Source organism: Pleurodeles waltl, chromosome 9 (genome assembly GCF_031143425.1).
Source record: "Pleurodeles waltl isolate 20211129_DDA chromosome 9, aPleWal1.hap1.20221129, whole genome shotgun sequence".
NCBI classification, from domain to species: domain Eukaryota; kingdom Metazoa; phylum Chordata; class Amphibia; order Caudata; family Salamandridae; genus Pleurodeles; species Pleurodeles waltl.
The window spans coordinates 191,068,350-191,085,615 of NC_090448.1; positions in this window are offsets into that span (position 1 = coordinate 191,068,350).

A 17,266-nucleotide genomic window follows, 5' to 3' on the forward strand; every position below is an offset into this window, starting at 1 on the left:
GGAGCCTATCAGAAGGAGTCTCTGACGTCACCTGCTGGCACTGGCCACTCAGAGCAGTCCAGTGTGCTAGCAGCACCTCTGTTTCCAAGATGGCAGAGGTCTGGAGCACACTGGAGGATCTCTGGGCACCTCCCAGGGGAGGTGCAGGTCAGGGGAGTGGTCACTCCCCTTTCCTTTGTCCAGTTTCGTGCCAGAGCAGGGCTGGGGGATCCCTGAACCGGTGTAGACTGGCTTATGCAGAAATGGGCACCATCTGTGCCCATGAAAGCATTTCCAGAGGCTGGGGGAGGCTACTCCTCCCCAGCCCTAATACCTTTTTCCAAAGGGAGAGGGTGTAACACCCTCTCTCTGAGGAAGTCCTTTGTTCTGCCTTCCTGGGCCAAGCCTGGCTGGACCCCAGGAGGGCAAAAACCTGTCTGAGGGGTTGGCAGCAGTAGCAGCTGCAGTGAAACCCCGGGAAAGGCAGTTTGGCAGTACCCGGGTCTGTGCTAGAGACTCGGGGGATCATGGTATTGTCTCCCCAATGCCAGTATGGCATTGGGGTGACAATTCCAAGATCTTAGACATTTTACATGGCCATGTTCGGAGTTACCATTGTGACGCTATACATATGTTGTGACATATGTATAGTGCACGCATGTAATGGTGTCCCCGCACTCACAAAGTCCGGGGAATTTGCCCTGAACAATGTGGGAGCACCTTGGCTAGTGCCAGGGTGCCCACACACTAAGGGGGTCATTCTGACCCTGGCGGTAAAATCCGCCAGGGCCAACGACCGCGGGAGCACCGCCAACAGGCTGGCGGTGCTCCCATGGGCATTCTGACCGCGGCGGTACAGCCGCGGTCAGAAACGGAAAACCGGCGGTGTACCGCCGGTTTCCCGCTGCCCTGGGGAATCCTCCATGGCGGCGCAGCTTGCTGCGCCACCATGGGGATTCCGACCGCCATCCTGTTCCTGGCGGTTTTGGCCGCCAGGAACAGAATGGCGGTATGGGGTGTCGTGGGGCCCCCGTAACAGGGCCCCACAAAGATTTTCAGTGTCTGCCATGCAGACACTGAAAATCGCGACAGGTGCAACTGCACCCGTCGCACCCCTTCCACTCCGCCAGCTCAATTCGGAGCCGGCATCCTCATGGAAGGGTGTTTCCCGCTGGGCTGGCGGGCGGCCTTCTGGCGGTCGCCCGCCAGCCCAGCGGGAAACCCAGAATACCTGCGGCGGTCTTTTGACCGCGCAGCGGTATTTTGGCGGTTCCAGCCAGGCCGGCGGCTTCCGCCGCCGGCCGCGGTCAGAATGACCCCCTAAGTAACTTAGCACCCAACCTTTACCAGGTAAAGGTCAGACATATAGGTGACTTATAAGTTACTTAAGTGCAGTGGTAAATGGCTGTGAAATAACGTGGACGTTATTTCACTCAGGCTGCAAGGGCAGGCCTGTGTAAGAATTGTCAGAGCTCCCTATGGGTGGCCAAAGAAATGCTGCAGCCCATAGGGATCTCCTGGAACCCCAATACCCTGGGTACCTCAGTACCATATACTAGGGAATTATAAGGGTGTTCCAGTATGCCAATGTAAATTGGTGAGATTGGTCACTAGCCTGTTAGTGACAATTTGGAAAGAAATGAGAGAGCATAACCACTGAGGTTCTGGGTAGCAGAGCCTCAGTGAGACAGTTAGTCATAACACAGGTAACACATACAGGGCACACTTATGAGCACTGGGGCCCTGGCTGGCAGGGTCCCAGTGACACATACAACTAAAACAACATATATACAGTGAAATATGGGGGTAATATGCCAGGCAAGATGGTACTTTCCTACATACAGTGATTATGCAGCTCTTTCTGTGTTGATAGGACGCAGCCTACTCAAGTGTAAATGGGGTGGGTCCAGCTCCTACCTCCCATCCTACCAGTGAAGGTCCATCCAGTGACACATAAGCTCCCCATTGTGTATTGCCTTCTCAAAGCCCAACTGCCATTTATACCCAGTCATGTGACCTAGAGAAAAATTGCAGACACCAAATGGCTACAGCGAAAAAATGCCAATGTTCTAAAAGTCATACAACAAAAAAATGCCAGTACTGGCTGAACATTTTAAAAAATATGATATTTATATGCAAGACTATGTAACTTAATCGGTCAACATGTATTTTACAACATACTTCATACTGTGTTTGTTGACTACATTGTTATAAACAGAACAACCACAATCATAGTTGACAAACAAAGATGTTGTTGACCCATAAAACTTTAAACATAAATAACATTGTGGACATTACAAAGTTAATGCCACGTTAACACACATGTCTCAGTTCTGAGATTCAGTACCCAATAGGCACTGTCATTTAGATAATTTTGCCTCCTCCAACCAATGGGGTAACACCAGAGAGGATAACACAACAGTTCAAGGGTTCTCATCAGCACACAGAACTGAAAACCACTGTGGAAAGAAAATTAAAAAAAAAATCCAATCATACATTCACACTAATGGGCTCAAACCTTCACTTATTAACTTTGAGAACCTTTGGAGAAGGAGTCCATTCGAATTTGAAATCTATAATAAAGCACATTAGTAACAGAACGCATTACATTCATCTTAAACTCAGAACAATGAATAAGAAAAGACTAAAGGAAAAATTTAATTGGGACTCACATGAACACAAGACCTCAGCGAGCTGTACAATTCACAGACAGATGGGCTTAAAAATGCAGCAGAACCAATAGCAGAAATATGGTCCTTCTCGAAGAATAGTACAGACTCAATCATATGTAGAAAGGAAAAAGATGTATTTCATGACAGCATAAATCTGGAAAATACATATGCATGTGAAAACATGCAAAGGCCGGTGCCTGTAAAGAAGCTGCTTTTAACAGCTTGCTCTACTTTACTAATCCAGGCATAAGCTGTAGGAAGCAGCCACAGGGAATGCAGGATCTTAACAAACTGTGTGGGATAGAGGATTGCTCCCAACAATTTACAGCTGACAACTTTATTATGACAAATGTATTATGATCAAACAGGCTGATAAAGGTGGAGCAATAGTCATTTGATCAACTGATGACTTTAGAAATGAAGGTTTAAGACAGGTCCAGAATCGAGAATTTTGCCACATGAGTCAGAAATATCCAACCAAAGAGATTCAAAGCAAAATTGCTAAGACTCTAAAAGAATTATAGGAACTATCAATTAACTGTTGAACAAACCCTGCAGATTCTCCCTGAGAGCCCTTCCAGATGACAAAAATGTTATCAAGATATCTCAGCCATAAAATGACTTTGAAATCGAATTCATAAAAGGATTCGGATACCTGCTGCTCCCACCAACCCATAAAGAGGCCGGAGAAGATTTGGAGCAAAGCAGGTGCCCATCACAGGCCCCTGTTTTTAGTGGAAAAAGTATATTCTCAAAAAGGAAGTAAGTGTTCTCCAAACAAAATTGAGTGATTTGCTGCGTCATATTTGTATGAAAGAACAAGGAAATGGAACATGCTCTCAAAAAATGGCTTACAGCCATAATGCCATCTGTGTACCTAATGCTAGTATATAGGGTAGCTACATCCAGTATTAACAGTAGGAAGTCTTACTCCAATTCAGTTCCTTCTATTCTGTTAAGGAAATTCCTGCTATCCTGCACATATGAGGGGAGAGTTTGTACAAATGGTCTGAGAAAATAATCCACATGCCATGATATATTCTCTAATAATAAATCAATGGAGGATAAAATTGATCTCTCTGGTGGATTTTTAGGGTTTTTAATGTATTTTTGGCAGGAACTAAAGATAGTAATTCTCTGATGCTCACAATATAAAAACGTATATTCTTCCCATTCAATCAGACTTTTCACAAGCCATTCTGTTAATTTCTCATAGTAGATATTATTTGACTTTCGTCCGGTATTAAGTTCAGTTAATTCATAACATTCTGAGTCATTTAGTTATCTGTATCCCTATTTAACATTTAACTTTCTAGGTAGAATTACAACATTTCCACCACTGTCCGATTGTCTTATTACAATGTTGTTATCTTCCTGAAAACCTTTTACAGCTTCCTGTTCTGCTTTTGAGAAATTATTAGAATACCAATATCTTTTCTGGGCCAACTTTTCAAAAATCTTCACAAAAAGTGTCTCAAAGGTTTCAATGGCATCATGCCTCAATTTGGGATTGAAAGTAGACGTTACCCCGAATTCACTGGAGCAGATCAAATCGAGGTGAGATCCCATATCCTCAATATAGTGCTTAGAAACACAAATGCTTCAATTGGTGTCATCACAGCGTCGTGACGGAGTCGTTCCCAACATTCTGATTCCAATCGCGCTGGTCATGGAGTCACACGAATGCCCCGGTACCTCGAGTAATGAGGAAACAAGCCTGTGCATGGAGTTGGGGAGGTGAGGCATCGCTGCATCCGGTGTGGCATTGGTTCCTTAAGGCAGAGCAGGGCAGGTGAAATGGTGTTAGTGAGAGGCGTTGGTTCTTGATGATCCGGAGGGGTCAATAAATTGACGAGTCAAGAAAAGTTTGGCAACCTCTTGGGGTTACGGTTATGCCACGGGGCTCCTGGTGCTGCAGCGGAGCCAGGTGTTGGACGTTGGTGACACAGTACCTCGGGACTCAGGTAGTCGCGGAGCTTCAGCAAAGATGTGATGGCATCATGCTATGGTGTTGTCGGGTCATCGCACTCCAGAGGGGGCCCTGTCTTTGAGTTGCAGGCAGCGGCATGGGTTTGTGCAGCGGCACTGGTTCTGGAGTTGTATGGCGTAGGGGTGCCTGGATCTTATTTTCTGAACAAAACTCACTTCCAAAGGCCCAGAAACTGGATTGGCACCACTTGGTAAATCTGGGTCCTAGGCAGGAGTGCCCAGGTTTTGGCAGGTGAAGTCTTTGATGTCCCTGAGACTTTTTAACAGGAGGGAAGCTCAGTCCAAGCCCTTGGAGAAACTTCACAAGCATGATTTCAGAAAGCAAAGTCCAGTCCTTTCCATCTTCAGGCAGAAGCAGAAGCAGCAGCAGGCCAGCAAAGCAACAGGCAGAGTGGCAGGTCCTTCTCAAGCATCAAGCTCTTCTCCTTAACAAGGGTTCCTCTTGATCCAGAAGTATTCTGAAAGTCTGGGTTTTTTGGTCCACTACTTATTCTCATTTCTGTCTTTGAAGTAGACAAACTTCAAAGGGAATTCTTTGTTGTTCACAGGATCCTGCCTTGCCCAGGCCTTGCCCCAGCCATGCTCCAGGGGGTTGGAGATTGCATTGTGTGAGGACAGGCTGAGCCCTTTCAGGTGCAGATGTCAGCTCCTCCTTCCCCACTCTAGCCCAGGAGATGCAGGACACTTTGCAGCTCCCTTTTTGTCACTGTCTAGAGGATATTCACAAACAGCCCGACTGCCAGTCTGACCCAGACGTGGATTCCAAAGGCAGGCAGAGGCACAGAGTGGTTAAATAACAAAATGCCCACTTCCTAAAAGTGGCATTTTGAAACAGGCAATCTAAAAACCAACTCTACCAAAAGATGTATTTTTAAATTGTGAGCTCAGAAACCCCAAACTCCAGATCTCTATCAGCTTCCAATGCGGGACTGCACTAATAAGATACTTAAAGGCAGTCCCCAGGTTAACCTATGGGAGGGATAGGTCTTGCAAAAGTGAAAAATGAATTGGCAGTATTTCACTATCAGGATATGTAAAATACAGAAGTACATGTCCTACCTTTTAAATACACTGCACCATGCCCATGGGGATCCCTAGGGCATATGTTAGGAGTAACTTACTGTAAAAGGAAAGGTTTGGGCCTGGCAAGTGAGCCCACTTGCCAGTTCGAATTGGCAGTGCAAAACTGCACACACAGACACTGTAGTGGCAGGTCTTAGACATGGTTATAGGGCTAATCATGTGGGTGGCACGATCAGTGTTGCAGGCCGACTAGTGGCATTTGATTTACAGGCACTGGGCATCTCTGGTGAACTTTACTAGGGATGTACCAATAAATCATATATGCCAATCCAGGATAAACCAATCACCAATACAATTTAGACAGAGAGCATATGCACTTTAGCATTTGTTAGCAGTGGTAAAGTGCCTAGAGTCCTAAAGCCAATACAAACTGGTAGAACAAATAAGAAGGGGAAGGCAAATATTTTGGGGATGGCGCAGCAAAAAGGGCCAGGTCCAACACCATATGTATATATAAATTAAATAAATCATAATTAAAATACAAAATAAAAAGCTTAGAATTGTAAATGCACTAATACAGTTTACTTTAAAAATGAAAATTAATATAAAACATAACAATTATGAAGAAATTGTTTTACATATCTAGTGATATATTAAAATATACAATACAAAACTACAAAATAAATGATCTTTATACATGATAACATTATTCTATAAAACAATTATCTTTATTTCAGAATTTATAAATAAAACATCAATACCAAAATTAATTGATCAAAATGAGCATTTAATTTTGATGGCAGCAGATACAAAAACAAGCAGCAGTGTGACATATAAAAGCATCATTAAACAATTTTAAAAACATTAAAGCAGGACACACTTGGATTAATAAAGTTATATATAAATTTGACTTTGGTAGTAAAAGTACTTCCAAAGTCTTAAACTACCTCATTTTTATATATGTCACTGCATAGGTGTGCCCTAAGTGCCCCTAGGGCTGGGTGCTGTGTAAATATAAGGAGGGACCTTATACAAACTGTTTCATAAACCCTGGTGAGGAAAAATAGACACATTTGTTTTTCCCTCATTGTAGTGAATAGGCTTCATAGGCTAAAATGGGCAGACTTCATTTTAATTAATACAGTTTCCAAAGGAGCTGGATATGTCAAGTTTGGTCTCAAAGTGATTGTTATAATAAATGCAGCAACTTGCCATTGTTCTTCTTTTCTCGTATTACTGGATGTCCGAGGTTGGTTCTTTAGCTCTTTAAGGTGCTAGTTTTAACCTGATCCTTCACAAAATTCTACCTCCGGTTCTACGGAATGGGTTTTTGTCATTTTGGTGTAAATAAATTGATGAAATTTACTCTTTTTCATAAATTAGCGTGAAGGTTTCTTGTGAGGTGTTTTCACCTTATTGCCATTTGTTTGCTGCATAAACACTTTACACATTGCCTCTAAGTTAAGCCCGACTGCTTTTGTGCCAAGTTACTCACGTTTTCCTCATCCAAATCAGTGAAGTTATCAATGTTGTCATTTACAATGTTATGGTTGTTGCAATATGTGAGGTCATAAGCAGTGCATCATGAGGTGCAGGTTGCAGATAAGTCGGTAAACTATAACTGATTTTGGTGGTTTGCATTGTTTAAACAGTAGATGTAGGTATAACTTGCTTAATTCTGTGTATTATAATCATGCAGAATTACAAGAATTTCATGAGACTACCCAGAATTATATGAGAAGAGTACTTCTGCATTTAGCTCTATTTTTTAGCACAAAAATGCCCCATCACATCCAAAATGGACGTGAGGATGCATTTTGTGCTAATAAATAGCAATAAATGCAACAGAACATGAATAGCACACACAAACAATAATTCACGCTCTTTAAATGTGCCCTTGGGGTCGCATTTCCTCACAGCTTACTCCTTGCATTTAGCACTATTTCCCTATCACAACGTAAATATAACCTTAAACCTCATTTTTTCACTGAATTTCTCTATTTTTTTGTAATGTAATGTTAAATACTATTACCATAATTAACTACAAACATCACTTAAGCTTTTGGTGTTTCAATGAATTTCTCTTTTTTTTAACATAAAGTAAGAAATCATTATTATGCCGTGCTGGGAGTGGCCAAAACCATGTGGTCACAGGGGTAGGCCAGGCTCGGAACCCAAGCCCCCAGAGGGTGACGGATTCTCCACCACCCAGGGCCTTCAGCATGAGGTTGGCAGCAGGCTGGGTGCCAAACCCCCATTAACATTTAAGCCCACATGAGTGGCCAACTTCATGTGAACTCTCACCCAACAATCTTCCTTTTTGAATTATTTTTGTACAATAATGCATGATTCAAGTGGAGCATATGGATTGCGCTGCCTTCTATGGGAGACCTGTGAGATCACACAGTGGACCGCTCTGGGTATAAAGGGACTCCCTTATGAGTTGTCAAGATTTCCTTCAAGACTACTGCAGGACCAGTGTGCTGATTCCCCTCTGGGACCCACCCATTAAGGCCAGGGATCCCCTACCATGCCCCATACTACTTTTTAAAAACTTTTCAGGACATTGGATCCAATTCCCTATGTTCTGTAATAGTGGCTGCAACACGTTCTATCATGTTGCAGCTGGCTAATGAGATCACTCACTTCCACCGTGTTTCTGGGTCCGTAGGACCGAACTAGCCATAGTGAAAAAAGCCCTTGTGACAAATAAAAAGGTTCTACCTTTTGAATTTGTGGGACTCCTGTAGGACCAACTATACAGATAACTCTATTTTGTAACCTTAATATCTCCAAAACTGAGGAACTGATTTACACCAAATCATGAACATCACATTTTCTGGCTAACAATCTTCTTTCTGTCAAATTTGGTGTAATTCTGTTCAGCCTTTTTTCTGTGTATTACTTGCTGATGTAGGTGGTTGAACATTTTTGGAAATTTAAATAAAGATTCCTTAAACATCAACTAATGTATTAGCAAAACAAAAAAAATAATCTTTTTATGGAAACTCTGGCCTAATTATATCTACACAGTGGCAATTGCCACTGTGGAATATATATATATATATATATATATATATATATATATATACACGGAAAAATTTCCCTTTTTGTGCGCAGCACCCCCCCCTATTTGTTGCTGACTTTTTTACAGGTTTTTGGAATCTGCACTCTGGGGCACTGATGTTCAGGCCCACATTTGGGCTCTGACACCTAAAACATGTAGAAATTGGCTAATCCTTGATTAGGGAATTTATCTGATTGGGCCATATCATTTGGTGTAGAAACTTCACCCTTTGCACAAAAAGTTAAATGTCACCTGTAAACTACAGCACTTATCATCCCAACACTAGCATGACAAGGAAAACAAGGCTTTAGGCTTATGGTTGTAGCCTGACTGCTGTTGTTTAAACCTGTATTGCAAGTTTTTACTTGAGATAACAAGCTCCAAGACACCTTTTCCTGGAAGCACCCAGTTGACCAGTGGTAAAAGGACTTATAGGCACATTTACAAGCCCCTAGCGCCCACCTACCATTATTTATTTACGCTAAGGAGGCATTAAGGAGGCCCCCACTGTGCGCCATATTTACAAAGTGACACAATGCGGGCATTGCGCCACTTCGTAACCCCTTGAAGTGCGTTATACCTGCGGAAGGTATAAGGTATACAGGGGGGGGGGGCATTACCACACAGGAAGGCCAAAGAAATGGCACAGTGAAATTTACAAGATTTCACTGCACCGTTTTTCCTGTAATTTTTTAATGCCTGCTCAGGGCAGGCATTAAAGTGACACTCCCATAATTACCTATGGGCCTCCCTGTGCTTTGCTGGGCTAGTGCCATCATTTTTGTTTCTAATCCAACCGCCATGCAGAAGACCGCCAACACACTGCCGCGGCCGCAGAATTCCGCCACAGCTATTACGACCCACATTTCGGAATCCGCCAATATTCAGACACCCACACAAGTCCGCCACACCAAAGGTCAGTGATAAACTGGCTAAAACAAAACCTCCACCGTCACGCCAACAGAAAAACGCCCACACTATCACGACACACGAATGCACGTTCTTTCAACCGCGGTATTCCATTGGCGGTACACACCGCCGCGCTCAAAATACACACACTCGTACAAAACACAGCCACATTGGACAATTCAAAATACACACATCTGATACACATACACACACCACTCCCACACACCCATTACAATATAAAACACACACCCACATCACCCACAAACCCCTATGACCAAAAATTCAGAAAGAAGGCCAGAGAGAGACAGCACCAGCAAGAACAACAGCATCCACAGGCACACAACACAATCACCCACAGAACTTCCACGCACCTCACACAACACACCACTACATATCAGCATACTTATCACCACACACTCCACCCCACACTTCACCTACCCCCACCTCCTCCCCCACAACTAACAACATTGGAGGAGCAGGTTTTGGCGATTCTGCATCCTGAGGGCCTCGCAGGAGTAGGTGGAGGAATGGACTCTGGTAAGACAAATCTTAATTATTACATCCTCCACCCTACCTGCATGCCAGCACATACCCCCACCCTCACCCTCAACCCCAGCACCCCAACTCCTCACATATGTCCCAACATCACAAACCACACATCCCAACACCAGGCCCTGCATGCAACAACAAAGCATGGACATCCATCACTAAAGCATGCCCACTGCACATACCCATACAACCCCCTAAAACGTCATCACACAAGGTCCCACACAGGAATGCAAGCACTGGGGTACACGGTCACCCACCCATTGCACACCATGACACACAGAGATATAATAACCATCCTTTTATACCCCTGCAGGGCCCCTACCCAACGTCACTGGACAGGAGGGTCCACACATGTCCACACCACCAACAGAAGAGGCCCACTGTGATGACAGCAGCTCTGTCCAACTGGATCTAGATGACCAGCCCGGCCCATCGGGGACCTCGGGACAGTCGGTTCCCCTCACCCAGTCACAGGCCACCACAGACCTTCCCCCCTCTGGAAACACCAGCACAGCACCCACCCAACGGGTCCATACCTCCGTCCCCAGGACACGTCAATCAGCTGTGTGTTCACCACGACAGGGAACCCAGGATAACCCACCACCCCAACAACAACAGGGACCTGGGGGCAGTGGCAGTGGGCACACGGTCCAGGGGACGGAGGCCCAGGAACACAGTGGAACTGGGAGGGCTGCTGTGCAACAGGGGGAGGACAGGCCAAGGAAACCCACTCTCCACGAGGCCCTCTCCTCCATCATGGGAGCATACCACCACTCCCAGGAGATGATGGCAACGTTACTGGCCAAGTTTCAGGAGACCCAGCGCCTGCAGGAGGAACAGTATATGGGCTTCAGGGAGGAACTCAGAACCATCAGCTCCACCCTGGGCACCATCGTAGAGGCGCTGAAGGAACTACTCAACACCAGGATGGACACTGTGGCACTACAAGGGGCCCCTAACACTAGCATGGACGATGAACTGCCCACCACCTCCGCCGGCGCTAGTGGACAGGACGCCCGCCACAGGACCACCACACCAGCACCCCACCCACTGCAGAGGGAGAATCACCCCGCAAACGGTCCCTGAGATCCAGGACAAAGACAGAGCACAATGCCAAGACCTCCACCAAGAAATTAGACCACCCTGATTGTCATCCTACTGTCCCACTTTGTCACCCTGTCCATACTTAAACTGCCCCAGCTCCACTTCCTATGCCCATATGGGCAATGCACCTGTGAGACTAATAGACTCGACTCTGCCATGGACATTCCTCCGCCGTCACCCCTCACCATTTCACTACCCCCTCCAATATTGAGCACTTAACTAAACACACTTAAAGCACAAAACAATCTGAAGTATGTCTGTGATTTTGAAATAGTGTATTAGCAATTACAGTGACAAAATGCTCTTTCAATTGCAATGTCAACATACCTATGTCACACAGCTCTAGTCCACAAGGAATCTAAGCAGATGTCACACAGTGGGACCCACATATGTGAAATTGTAATGGAAAGTGACAACTCAGTGACCATACACTGGGTGAAAACAACAGACAGTAGAGAGGTAGAAGTGTTCAAGTACATGTAGTAGGCAGGTCTGTTCTCTTACCTGTGTCTCAATGGAAATATTGCTGGATCACTGAGTCCCTGTTGTTCATGTCTTCATCCTCTGCTTCCTTCTCTTCAATGTCCACAGGCTCCACAGCTTCCACAACACCGCCATCTGGACCATCCTCCTGCAGAAAAGGCACCTGTTGTCGCAAAGCCAAGTTGTGAAGCATATAGCAGGCCACGATGATCTGGCACACCTTCTTTGGTGAGTAGAATAGGGATCCACCTGTCATATGGAGGCACCGGAATCTGGCCTTCAGGAGGCCGAAGGTCCACTCGATCACCCTCCTAGTTTGCCCATGGGCCTCATTGTAGCGTTCCTCTGCCCTTGTCCTGGGATTCCTCACTGTAGCCATGACAGGTTGGGGTAACTAGAGTCACCTGCAAATGGTGAGGGACAACTGTTAGACACGCACTAACTTGTAGGGATATCCCCAGACCCAGACAACCATTCCCACTGTCTTGCTTCCAGGTGCTCACCTATTAGCCACACACTGTGCCTCTGGAGTTGACCCATCACATAAGGGATGCTGCTATTCCGCAGGATGTAGGCATCATGCACTGAGCCAGGGAACATGGCATTCACATGGGAGATGTACTGGTCTGCCAAACATACCATCTATACATTCATCGAATGATAACTCTTCCAGTTTCTGTACACCTGTTCACTCCTGTGTGGGGGGACCAAAGCCACATGGGTCCCATCAATGGCACCTATGATTTTGGGGATGTGTCCCAGGTCATAGAAATCACCTTTCACTGTAGGCAAATCCTCCACCTGAGGAAAAACGATGTAGCTCCGTTTCAGAAGGGCAGACAACACTCTGGACAATACGTTGGAAAACATAGACTGGGACATCCCTGATGCTATGGCCACTGTTTTTTTAAAAGACCCACTTGCAAGGAAATGGAGCACTGACAGCATCTGCACTTAAGGGGGGATTCCTGTGGGATGGCGGATTGCTGGCATCAGGTCTAGTGAAAAATTAAGCCATGTGGGCGCTTGAAATGGTGGCTGCCTGACCTCTAAAGTGGGACAGTGGGATGTGAGGTAACTGCACTGGCGTTGTACACCGTCGCGGTAGGCGGTCGAAGACCACGGTGCAATGCTGCATTGGTTAACATGGGTCCCAGGAGCCAATGACGATCAACGCCGGCGGTGACGGGACGCACCGCCGCAGAAATGACTGCCATTTTCTATCTGTTCAATCACTCTATACCTGATCTTCAACAGGAGAGGACCTACACTGCAAGTGCTGCTGTGACCTCGGTCTGGAAGAGACAATGGCTCGAGTGTCTGGGGAAAGGGCCCCTGCCTTCACATTGGAGGAGTTGGAGAAGCTCGCGGATGGGGTCCTCCCCCAGTACACGCTACTCTACGGTCCTCCATACAAACAGGTAAGTACACATGGAGCATGTTGTATGGGCTATGCCTGTGTGGAGAGGGCTGGATGTAAGAAGGAAGGGAGGCGAGTGATGCGTGCATGAAAGACGGTGAATGCATGTGCCACATGGCAAGGGTAGGGTTGGGGGCCAATCAGTTTGACGGTGCAGTTGGTAATAACTTCTCTTTTTCCCCTGTACATTTCATGTAGGTCAGCGCCCACCAGAAAAAAGATATTTGGCGTGCCATCGCCAAGGACGTCCGGACCCTGGGGGTCTACCACACACAGAGCACCCACTGCCGGAAAAGATGGGAGGACATTCGCCGCTGGAGCAAGAAGACAGTGGATGCTCAGATGGGGATGGCCTCCCAACGTGGGAGGGGTGCCCGTCGCACCATGACCCCCCTGATGTTCAAGATCCTGGCGTTGTCCTACCCGGTGTTGAATGGGCACTTGAGGGCATCACAGCAGACACAAGGGGGTGAGTACACTCTCATTCTGCTGACTTTGCGCGCAGTGGAGGTGTCTGGGTGGGGGAGGTGGGCTGTAGGTTTCCCTAGGCCATGGCGAGTTCCGTAGGCAAGGCCCCTCTGTAAGGCAGGCCATGTGGCACCCCACCCCACCTCTGTAGAGTGCCAAGTACACCTAGTCATGCCCCTGTGTCATCTATGTGTGCAGATGTCGTCCATAGCCTTGTAGGCCATTTCCCGGAATTGAGCAGTGGAGCCCAAGAGCGCGGCGTAGTTCAGGGGGCTTCTGTGGCTGTCGTGTCCACCAACGGTAGCAGTAATGCATGCACTCAACATGTCTTTCTTCTGTCGTCGTCCCCTTTTTGTGGTCTCCCTGTTCTTGTGTGCATTAGCATCATCAGGCCGAGGAGCAGTGGCACCGGAGTACTAGGGAGCTGCATCCCACATGGCCCTGGAGGGCAAGACTACGGACTCAGAGTTCACCAGTGGGACGGAGGGCGAGGGGAGCTCCACGGCGGGGACAGGAGCTAACACCAGCGACACGGACTCATCCTCTGATGGGAGCTCCCTTGTGGTGGTGGCAACATCTGTGCCCCCGCATCTACAGGTACAGCCGCCACCCCCCCTACCAGCTCCGCACTCCCAGCAGCCCCTCAGCCTTTGCCCTGTGCCCGCTCACCCAGGACGGTGGGCATCACCTTCGCCCCAGGCACCTCAGGCCCTGCCACAGTCACCCCTGCTGCCCTCAATGAGGAGGCCATTGACCTCCTCAGGTCCCTCACTGTTGGGCAGTCTACCATTTTGAATGCCATCCAGGGTGTAGAGAGGCAGTTGCAACAGACCAATGCATTCCAGGAAGGCATTCATTCTGGTCAGGTGGCCCTTCAATGAGCTTTTCAGACTCTGGCCTCAGCACTGATGGCAGCCATTGTCCCCGTCTCTAGCCTCACCCTCCAACTTCCTCCACCCAGACCCAATCCCCTGTACCTCAGCCTATCCCAAGCACACCTAAAGACCAGCGTGCACACACCTCAACACACAAGGGAAGCTCTGGCAAACATAAGCACCACACATCCCACAGGCACTCACACAAGCATCACACACATGCAGACACACCAACATCCACTGCCTCCGCTGTGTCCCCCTCCTCCTCGTCTCCCTCCTCCCTCCCAGTCTTGTCTACACTCACACCTGCATGCACTACCTCTACAGCCACTACGTCACTCTCAAGCACACCCACCACCACACCCCGCTCACGTGCAGTCACCACCCCCACTACCATTCACACATCCCCTGTGTCCTCTCCCAGTGTGTCTGTGACGCCCCCTTCCAAGATACACAAATGCAGGCACACACTCACCCAACAGCCATCCACCTCACGACAGCCTCCAGCACATGCACCTTCACCCAAAGTCACCAAATGTACACCTCCTACAACCACCACCTCTTCCTCCACTCCCAAACCCCCTCCAGCTACCCATCCCAGTGTGTCCCAAAAACTTTTCCTGTCCACCCTTGACCTCTTTCCCACACCTCCCCCACCCCGTCCGTCTCATAGGTCCCGAACTAGGACCTCAGCCACAACATCTCCGGGACCAGTGGTGCCTGTAGTCACCGGAATCTGGAGTGCACCGGCCACCAGGGCAGCCAGTGTGGCACGGAGCCACAGCACAGACAGTCCCCCACCTGTGAAACATCAGAAGTTGGCCAGTGCCCTGCAGGAGAGGGGGAAGACTCCAGCCACCAAAGCCGCTCCCAGGGGTCCCGGTGGGAGTGTGGAGTCAGCTGTGACACCTTCCAAGGTGGGGAAGGGCCACAAGAAACCCGGCAAGTCTGGGAAGAGCAGAACGGCTGGGAAGACCGCCATCATCCCCGATGCCCAGGAGCCCACCTCCAGCACAAGCCCAGCTGCCCAGGACAGGACCACCAGCACTAGCCCACCTGCCCAGGAGGGGCCCGCCAGCACCAGCCCAGCTTCCCAGGAGGCCACCGCCAGCACCAGCCCAGCTGCCCAGGAGGCCACAACCAGCCCAGCTGCCCAGGAGGCCACCGCCATCACCAGCCCACCTGCCCAGGAGGCCTCCGCCAGCACCAGCCCACCTGCCCAGGAGGCCACAGCCAGCACCAGCCCAGCTGGGCCATGAATGACCGCCAGCAAAAGCCCCGCTGGGCCATTAAGGACCACCAGCAAAAGCCCCGCTGGGCCATGAAGGACCGCCAGCAAAAGCCCCGCTGGGCCATGAAGGACTGCCAGCACAAGCCCCGCTGGGCCATGAAGGACTGCCAGCACAAGCCCCGCTGGGCCATGAAGGACCGCCAGCAGCTGAGACCCAGCAATGGAGACCGCCATCTCAAGCACCGATGAACAGGGCACCGCCAACTCAAGCACAGCTGCACAGAGCACCGCCAACTCAAGCACCGCTGAACAGAACACCACCAACTCAAGCACCGCTGAACAGGGCACCACCAACTCAAGCATCACTGAACAGGGCGCCGCCAACTCAAGCACCACTGAACAGGGCGCCGCCAACTCAAGTACCGCTGAACAGGGCTCCACCGACTCAAGCACCGCTGAACAGGGCACTGCCAACTCAAGCACCGCTGAACAGGGCACCGCCAACTCAAGCACCGCTGAACAGGGCACCGCCGTCTCAAGAACCGCTGGCCCATGAACGGGAAGGGCACTGACGCAACTGAGTCCGTCACGGGATGAATGATGCACTCTGGGCACTTTGCCCCTCCAGAACCAGTGGAGAAAAGCATCCACTACCTTTGTCCTTGGCAGGATGAAGCACTCTGGGCACCATGCCCCCTCCAGAACCAGTGGGGAAAAGCATCCACTACCCCAATCCTTGGCAGGATGAAGCACTCTGGGAACCATGCCCCCTCCAGAACCAGTGGAGAAAAGCATCCACTACCTCTGTCCTTAGCAGGATGAAGCACTCTGGGCACCATGCCCCCTCCGGAACCAGTGGAGAAAAGCATCCACTACCCCAATCCTTAGCAGGATGAAGCACTCTGGGCACCATGCCCCCTCCAGAACCAGTGGAGACTGTCATCCACTACCTCTGCCCTTAGCAGGATGAAGCACACTGGGCACCATGCCACCTCCAGAACCAGTAGAGAAAAGCATCCACTACTTCTGTCCTTAGCAGGATGGAGCACTATGGGCACCATGCCCCCTCCGGAACCAGTGGAGAAAAGCATCCACTACCCCAATCCTTAGCAGGATGAAGCACTCTGGGCACCATGCCCCCTCCAGAACCAGTGGAGACTGTTATCCACTTGTCAGACTGTGGCGTTGCACTCCCCAGGATATGGCAGTGGGCAACCCACCCACTGTAGAGACTTGAGAGTCTGTGGCTTTGCACTCCCCAGGATTGAACAGTGGGCAAACCACCCACTGTAGAGACTTGAGAGACTGTGGCTTTGCACTCCCCAGGATTGAACAGTGGGCAACCCAACCACTGTAGAGACTTGAGAGACTGTGGCTTTGCACTCCCCAGGATTGAACAGTGGGCAAACCACCCACTGTAGAGACTTGAGAGACTGTGGCTTTGCACTCCCCAGGATTGAACAGTGGGCAAAGCACCCACTGTAGAGACTTGAGAGA